Below are 7752 nucleotides of genomic sequence, written 5' to 3' on the forward strand. Positions count from 1 at the left end.
ATAGAAAAAATAGGCAAGAGAAAGAAATAAACCATTGGCAGAAATGGAAACAGGAACAGTCAATAGACATGAAAAGGAAAATGCGAAGTAATAATTTCACTGCTGTCTTATGGGCAAAAGTTAAGGACCAATTGTTAACTAGGATGTGGAGCAACAGGAATACTCATACACTGCTGATGGGAGAGAATTAGTATAATCACTTTGGGGAATAATTTTGCAGGAGTTAGTTGAAGATATGCAAAATCTATGATTGAGAGCTATTGGTGAATCTGAATTGTGTCCCCTCAAAATTCTGTTAGAAGTCCTAACCCCCACAACAGCAGAATGTGACCTTACATGGAAATAGGGTCAATGAAGATGTAAATTAGTTAAGCTGAGGTCATGGGAGTGGGCCCTGGTCCCAAATGACTGGTGTCTTTATTAAAAGGGGGAATTTGGACATAAATGATACACACAGGGAGAACATCATGCAAAGATGAAAGCAAAGACCGAGATGATGTTTCTACAAGCCAAGGAACACCAAAGATCTCCAGAAAACCACGAGAAATTAGGGGAGAGGCCAGGAATGAATTCTCTCTCTTAGCCCTTGAAGGAATCTAACCCTGCTGACTCCTTGATCTTGGACTTCAGCCTCCAGTTCAGTTCAGTTCAGTTCATTTGCTCAGTTGTGTCCGACTCTGCAACCTCACGGACTGCAGCACACCAGGCCTCCCTGTCCATTACCAGCTCCTGCAATTTACCCAAACTCATGTCCATTGAGTCGGTGAGATCCAACCATCTCATCCTCTGTCTCCCCTTCTCCTCCCCTCTTCAATCTTTCCCAGCATCAGGGTCTTTTCCAATGAGTCATTTCTTCACATCAGGTGACCAAAGTATTGGACTTTCAGCTTCAACATCAGTCCTTCCAATGAACAGTCAGGACTAATTTCCTTTAGGATGGACTGGTTGGATTTCCTTGCAGTGCAAGGGACTCTCAAGAGTCTTTTCCAACACCACAGTTCAAAAGCATCAATTCTTTCTTTATAGTCTAACTCTCACAGCCATACATGACCATTGGAAAAACCATAGCCTGACTAGATGGACCTTTGTTGGCAAAGTAATGTCTCTGCTTTTTAATATGTTGTCTACGTTGGTCATAACTTTCCTTCCAAGGAGCCTCCAGATGGCTGAGCAAATAATTTTTATTCTGTTTAAGCCAGTTTGTGGTATTTTGTTACAGCAAACCTACAAACTGAGTAATAGATTAGTTTAATCATATGATTCTTCTCTGAAAGGATAGCTGCTCCTAGACACATGAGCTAGGGGGATATAATCTTTCTAGTTCAGATTACCCAAGAATTTGTTATTTTGTTGCTTGATTGCTAAATTGTATCCAACTCCTTTGCATCCCCATGGACTGTAACCCACCAGGCTCCTCTGTCCATGAGATTTCCCAGGCAAGAATACTGGAGTGGGTCGCCACTTCCTTCTCCAGGGGATCTTCTGGACCCAGGGATCAAACTCACATCACCTGCATTGTGGGTAGTTGCTTTACCACTGAGCCACCAGGGAAGCACACAAGAATTAGGCTTTACCATAACTTCCATCATAATTTCCAACTTTTGGGAGGCCCACTCCCATGACCTCAGCTTAACTAATTACATCTTCAATGACCCTATTTCCATATAGTACAGTATAGTGAACTCGCTCAGTCGTGTCTGACTCTGCGACCCCATGGACTGTAGCCTACCAGGCTCTGAGGAGCCTCTCAGTCCAAGGAATTTTCCAGGCAAGAGTACTGGAGTGGGTTGCTATTTCCATATAAGGTCCCATTATGATGTTGTGGGGGTTAGGACTTCAAACAGAATTTTGAGGTGAGGGGACACAATTCAGATTCACCAATAGCTTTCAATCATAGGTTTTGCATATATTTTAGTATTTAAATCATCCACAGTTACCGTTCAGGACAGAGGAAATACATAGAAACAAATATGCATGAATAATGGCATTTTAAAGATACACAGACACATGTGCATGGACATACACACATACATAAATGTAAAGAAACTGTTGATTTGGAACAAACCACCTGATGCACACATTTGCTCCTACAAAGGTAACACGTATATCTGGACATACTAGTTTAGATTCAGGAAACAGCATTAGGACTAAGAGGAAATGTCCTTTTTCAAACCAGATAATGCTGAAAGAGTGACTGGAACTTAGATACATAGAAGTTTATGAGGTCACAGTCTTTGTTCCCTGTCCCTCCAGATTCTAAGAATTTTCACCATTGTAGGGTGTGTTCTAGAATGTAGAATCATGTGATTATAAAAGATGCATGTGTTTTCATTGGTTGTAACTTTGAGTTTGGGCTTCTGCTGTATCACCTTTGCTAAAGACACCACAGCTAAACAGACCTAGCTGATCCTGGCTAAGGTACTGCACAGCTAATCAGTTCTATGTGGTGGGAAAATGTGTAGATTTTCAGAACTAACCCTTTGCCAGGCTATGCCTGAAGGGGTTTGATAGTGGTGTCCCATGGCTGGTGGCGGTAGATTTAGCTACAGAGGGAAATCAACCTTGACATCTATGATATCAGAAGGGGATTTGGGAATATCTTATTGTGAGTAGCAAGAGCATCAAATGCACTATATTCTCGGGTAAGAGTTCCCAGAGGGGTAAATATTGGAGATAGATGTTGCGGAGTTATTCAGCAAATAAAGTTAGCAGGCCAGGTGACTTAGAGCTAAAATCTGTAACACAGTTTGCTCTGCAGGAACTCTAGCCTAGCCAATAAAGTGAAAGTGAAGTTGCTCAGTCGTGTCTGAAGGTCTTATTTCTCTAAAATTAATTAACTAAGAGAGTTAGAACCGCCTACACTGCTTCTTGGGCTTCCCAGGTGGCAGTAGTGGTAAAGAACCTGCCTGCTAGTATAGGAGATATAAGAGATACAGGTTCAGTCCCTGGGTAGGGAAGATCCCCTGAAGGAGGGAATGGCAACCCACTCCAGTATTCTTGCCTGGAGAATCCCATGGACAGAGGAACCTGATGGGTTACAGTCCATGGGGTCACAAAGAATCAGACACGACTGAAGCAACTTAGCACGTGTGCACGCACGCTGCTTCTTAATGACTCAGAACTCTTGTGTGGAGGGCTGGATCTTACCAAAGTTAGAGTATTTCCTTAGAAGATATGGCTCAGGGACCTCTTACTTGAGAGAACCATGAGACCAAATGACTGAGAAAGAAGAAAACACCTCAATTTTCAGAGCAGGAGGAGTTCATTCTTCAAAATCGAGAAATGATGAGGCCTGTCTTGGGCATGCTCACCTTAGTTCTCATGGCAGGAACGGGGCGAAAATAATTCCATTTAGGGAGTGTTCTCTCCTCTTCTAACTTTGTAACAAAAAAAGGTCATTTTTCTCAAGTGAGTTCTTAGAACAGACTGACGTGTTAAAATCCTAATAGTTTGGATATTATCCATCTCTAATGCTTCCATCCATAACAATTCGGATTTCTTCCTGTCTTCTTCTCTATCTGTGCTATGGATACTTCTAAAAAGTGTTTGTAACCAGATAATTAGGTGTTTCTGGTATGGTGGGTTTTAGAACCTCATTCTAAATTGGGCTGTAAGTCAAATTAAAGCCATTACCCAGTTTTATCTGACTGGCTATTGGCTTCCAGATGTTTGAGTTATCGAACATGTCAGAATGGGACCATCCAACACTCCCACCTGGGCTTCCCTGGTGGCTCAGGCAGTGAAGAATCTGCCTGCAATGCAGGAGACCCAAGTTCAGTCCCTGCATTGGGAAGATCCCCTGGAAAAGGGAATGGCTACCCACTCCAGTATTCTTGCCTAGAGAATTCCATGGACAGAGGGGCCTGGCAGGCTACAGTCCATGGGGTTGCAAAGAGTCAGGCATGACTGAATGACTAACACAACACTCCCACCCAGATTTGAATTAAGCTTAACAACTGAGATTAAACATAGTTCAGTTCAGCTCAGTTCAGTTCAGTTCAGTCGCTCAGTCGTGTCTGACTCTTTGCATATCTCCATTGAAAAATAGAGAGAACCTACAGGACGAAGGAATAATAAAGATGTTTGAGGGGGCATGTCTGTGTACTTAAGTGTGTACTTAACACTTCTTATTTAAAAGCAGGAAAGAAAGTAAAAAAGTGATGAAAAACGAATTTTTTTAAGGAGATAAAAAACTGTTGTTTGAGACTAAAATAAGTATTTATTAATATAAAAGGTAATAATATACTAAAAATGGTAATAAAACTATTTTAAAAATAAATTTCTTAACACAATTTAGAAATAGGAAGATAAAATGAGGTACAAGAAAAAAGTTGAAAATGGTGAAAAGGTAATCAACATTGTATTTTTTAACTAGTTCTTCCAAAGTAAAAGGACAAATTAAGTGAAATAAAATAACCAAGATAAAATGTGGGGGAGGGAGGCACTAACTAAAGCAGAGCAAGAACTTCAGAAATGTGAGAAGAAGCATATGACTGCTTTTAAAAACTGGACAAGCAACAGGAAAATAAAATAATGATTCATTAAACAAATGTATATTGATTGCTTACTTTGTATCAGAAGCTACCATGGGTCCTAGGGTCTGTCAGTGGACCAGGTGGCCAGGTCTCAGTTATCAAGGAGCTTTGTTCTAGTGGCTGGACATACAGTAAACATATAAGATGATTCATAAATAGAATTACCAAATGTGATTATTTTCAAAAGGGAGTAAAAATAATTATTCGCATAATCTCCATCCTCAACCTCCAGACTGTCCACCTTCCACAGAGACCTGTCAGGACTGCTGCTGGCACAGAACACATGTCTGCAGTCACGTGATGCCTTCTTGACCGACCTTTATTTGAAGGATATTCTAGGCATGGGAAAGGAAAGCTGAATATATTAAGAAACTGGGTTTCCATGTACTCATTTACTGCAATAGGCATGCCTGCTCATCTTTACCTGCTGGCTGAAACTAATACACCTCGACAAATTATGGTCTGAGCAGATTGACTGTAGAGTCCTTTAGTTAACCAGCAATTAATTCTGCAAGGGACACAACACAAGAAAGTTACCAAAGCAATTTCTCTCTCCCCATCTTAATTTGGAAGAATCAAGTAAGCTATATATCTAACTTCTTCAGCCCTGCCCATTCCCCATTCCCACTGAAATTTATATATTCCTTCTGAAACATATACCCCACCCATTTACTCAAAATAATTATGAACTGAAAGGAACTCTAAGCAGGAATACTGGCTGCACTGTTTACCAGCTCTATGACCTTTGTGCGTGCTCAGTCACTTCAGTTGTCTGACCCTGCAACCCCAGGGACTGTACCCTGACAGGCTCCTCTGCTCTTGGGATTTTCCAGGCAAGAATACTGGAGTGGGTCCCCGTGCCATTCTCCAGGGGATCTTCCTGACCCAGAGATCGAACCCAAGTCTCCCACGTTGCAGGCAGATTATTTACCACCAAGCCACCAAGGAAGCCCAGCTCTGATTTAGGAAGATCCTTTCTCTTCTCTGGATCCAGACGAGTATCTCCATCTATAAAGCTCATGATGGTTGGTCTCGGGCTTCATTTCCTAGCAAGTAGTGGTAGAATCCCTAGCTGTTCCAAACTGTGTTCCCGGGCATTCCAATCAATATATGTTATGATGATATTTGTTTCAATTTATATTTTTAAGTAATAAAAATTCTTTTAAATTTCTCATTAAAATGGAAATATTTGAGCTCCTCCAATAGCACAGCAAGTGACTATGTGCTGTGGTTCGTGAAAGTCAGATTATTAGGGAACAGTTCATTGCTCCTATACAGAGAAACTCTGAATAATTTTGAATGTTATTCAGTATTGTTTTTGTTTTTAATTGTGGAAGGGATGTTAACATTTATACAAGCTGTTGACATTTATACAGTTAAGATATGGAGCTTCCATTATTGTAAGGATCTCTCAGGTTACCTTTTTAGTAACTACTCCTAATTCTCTCTCATTCACCAACACCCATCTCCCCACCCCCCACCCTGCTTCCGCCTCGCCCTTTAGCTCCTGACAACCATTAATCTGTCCTTCATTTGGAGAAAGTTCTGTAAATGAAGTCATACAATATGTAACCATTTGGAATTCACTTTTTTCACTCAGAATATTCCTCTAGAGATTCATCCAGAGTGTTAGTGTATCAATAATCCTTTCCTTTCTATTGCTGAGTAGTATTCCACACTATGGATATACAGTGTTTGTTTAACCATTTGCCTATCAAAGGATATCCAGCTTGTTTCCAGTTTTGGGCCATTACAAACAAAGGTGCTATGAACATTTGTATTCAGATATTTGAGTCAGCATAAGTTTTCATGGATCCCATATAAATGTTCAGAAGTGCATATGCTGGGTCGAATGATAGCTATATGTTTAAGTTGTTAAGCTATCAGACTATTTTCCAGAGTGGCTATATTATTCTACATCTCTCCCAACCATGCATGAAGGATCCAGTTTTCTATATTTTTGCCAGTGTTTGGTGTTGTTACCGTTTTTTGGTTTTGTTGTGTTTTTGTTTTTGTTTTTTTGTCATTCTGATAGATGTGTAATTATATCTCATTGTGGGTATAATTTGCATTTCCTTAAAGGTTTATTGATGTTGAACATCTTTTCATGCATTTTATCATTTGTATAGGCTCTTCTCACTCAAAAAATAAAAAGGTAGCTGTATGAGTGATCAGTAATGGGTATGTTAACTAGCTTATGGCATCATTTTATAGTATATACGTTCATCAAATCATCACACTGTACACTTTAAATTTATACAGTTTTGTCAATTATACATCAATAAAACAAAAATTACCAGCACACCACTAACTTTATTTAACGTGCTAATTTCTCACTTCTTTGATTTCCTTTGTACTCCTAAGTTAGTACCATGCAGCTTAAAAATAGTTTGATTTCTGCTTGCTCTTTCCTAATTTTGAGAGCAGAAAGCATGATTTTTACTACTTGCACTTTCCCATTACATTTTTCTACAGAGCTAGTCAGAAAGTAGGTGTGCCTAACAAATATACCTAAATTAATGAATAGATTGTTGAAGCTTTGAGGGAGTCCTCAGCAATTGTAAGTGATGGAAGAAACTTAGATTGGAGAACCATTGTTGTTTTACCATCAGTATTTATTTTTACTTTTAGTATTTCAGGCTTAAAGATCACTGAAGGAAAATATTCATCCAGGCTCTGAAGAAGTGTTCCGGAGCTTGGGCATAAGCTGTTCTCTATTCTTCACAAACACATCTTGGGCCTGAGGCTGCACTATTTAATTTTTATTTATTTATTTTTTAGTAATCTCTATTTGCTCTAGCAGTTCATTCAGACAGCTAGACAGTTGATTCCTTCACCTACTGTGTTTTGTTCAGAAGACCTTGTACCTTGTACCTCTTCAATATTTTTTCTTGAGTGAATTCATTTCTTATCCAGGAACAGACTATATATAACGTGTTTAAGTTCTTACAGTCTCATTGTCCTTCATAGGACTCTTTTAGTTTACTTTGAAAGTATTAGTCACTCAGTCGTGTCTGACTCTTTGCAACCCGATAGACTTCTCCAGGCAAGAATACTGGAGTGGGTGGCCGTTCCCTTCTCCTGGGGATCTTTCTGACCCAGGATTTGAACCTGGATTTCCTGCATTGTAGGCAGATTCTTCGGAGAAGGCGATGGCATCCCACTCCGGTACTCTTGCCTGGAAAATCCCATGGACAGAGGAGCCTGGTAGGCTGCA

Source organism: Ovis aries, chromosome 4 (assembly GCF_016772045.2).
Source record: "Ovis aries strain OAR_USU_Benz2616 breed Rambouillet chromosome 4, ARS-UI_Ramb_v3.0, whole genome shotgun sequence".
Classification (NCBI taxonomy): Eukaryota; Metazoa; Chordata; class Mammalia; order Artiodactyla; family Bovidae; genus Ovis; species Ovis aries.